Here is a 1,648-nt window from a genome sequence, read left to right as displayed (position 1 = left end):
TTAGCAGTCAAGTGCTTTAGCCACTATGCTACCAGAGCTCCTGGGTACCATCTAGTTCTTCTGATCTCATAGTCATATAGGCTGAGGATCGCACTGTGTACCAGTCCCTTGGACTAATTGTTTCCATGTTTTTTTGGTTTTCTTCACTCTTCTTTGCTCTGGAAGAGGAGAGACCCCTTGTTGCATCTAGATGGCTGCTTGCAAGCTTTTTAGATCACCATCACTACTCGCCAAAGTAGAATGTGGAACAATGGTTTTGTGTAGTATGTCATGCCAATTCAGCTTGATGTCCCTTGAGACTATGGTCCCAAGTCTACAAGTCCAGCTACTTACTCCCTCCAGGTAGCTGGTTGTGGCCAAGAAGTGACTACAAACTTCTCCCTTATCATCTCTACTATATACCTAGAAATTCTTACACAACATACGAATACACTTGAAAAACATTGTCTGCCAACCCTATAGATGGTCATGGGCACTCTCAACCCTGCATACACATACCTAATTGTTCAGCCTGTTCACCCATCTATCCACACATAGATCAATGTTTGTCATCACTGAAAACACAATACTATATGTGCAAAAGGTTTCATCTTTGTTATCTATATCTTCCATGCACATCTCTATGTTTTCCTCTTCCTCAATGCCACCATGTTGATCACTAAAATTTGGTACATTACCCTTTTCTTCACCCAAATCAGTACTTATCTCTACCTATCTAGCAGTGTTACCTCCCCTCCCCTCCCACCCCTGGTAACCAACAAAGAAAATTTCCTTCCATATATACACCTTTCTGTGACCTTTACAATAACAGATTAGTACAATATTTGTCCTTCTGTGATTGACTTATTTTACTCAGCATAATGTCCTCCAAGTTCATCCATGTTATGCAGTGTTTTGCCAATTCTATATTATTCTTTAAGATGGCATAGTATTCCATTGTGTGTATGTACTGCAGTTTGCTTATCTATTCTTCTGCTGATGGCCACCTAGGTTTTCTCCATCTTTTTGTTATTGTAAATAGTGCTACGATGAACATGGGTGTGCATGTATATCTGTTCTTGTCCTGGCTCTCACTTCTTTAGGATATATATACCTAGTAATGGAATGGCTGGGTCAAATGGTATTTCTAGTTCCAACTCTTTAAAGAATCACTATACTGCTTTCCACAATGGTTGTATTATTTGACAGCCCCACCAACAGTATATGAAAGTTCTAATCTCTACACATCCTCCCCAGCATTTGTTATTTTCTGTCTTGTTGAACATTGCTATTAGTGCTGGGACAAGATGGTATCGTGTTGTTTTGATTTGCATCTTTCTAATGGGTAATGATCATGAACATTTCTTCTTGTGTTTGTTAACCACCTGAATATCCTCTTTGATGAAGTGTATATTCATGTCTTCTGCCCATTTTTTAATTGGATTATTTGTCTTTTTGTTGTTGAGCTGTTGGAGCTTTCTATAAATTCTAGAGATAAGTCCCTTGTGAGATATGTCATTGCCCAATATTTTTTCCCAATCTGTAGGCTCTCTTTTGGAAAAGTCTTTTGAAGCACATAAAAATTTAATTTTTAGAAGTTCCTATTTATCTTCTGCTGTTCATGCATTTTGGGTTATGCTTGATGGTTTATTTATGCCATATATTGTTG

Source organism: Orycteropus afer, unplaced genomic scaffold (genome assembly GCF_000298275.1).
Source record: "Orycteropus afer afer isolate SDZICR_OR568_19922 unplaced genomic scaffold, OryAfe1.0 scaffold00011, whole genome shotgun sequence".
In the NCBI taxonomy this organism is placed as follows: domain Eukaryota; kingdom Metazoa; phylum Chordata; class Mammalia; order Tubulidentata; family Orycteropodidae; genus Orycteropus; species Orycteropus afer.
The sequence above is the reverse complement of the archived record's forward strand: the minus strand, read 5'-3'. Positions refer to the sequence as shown.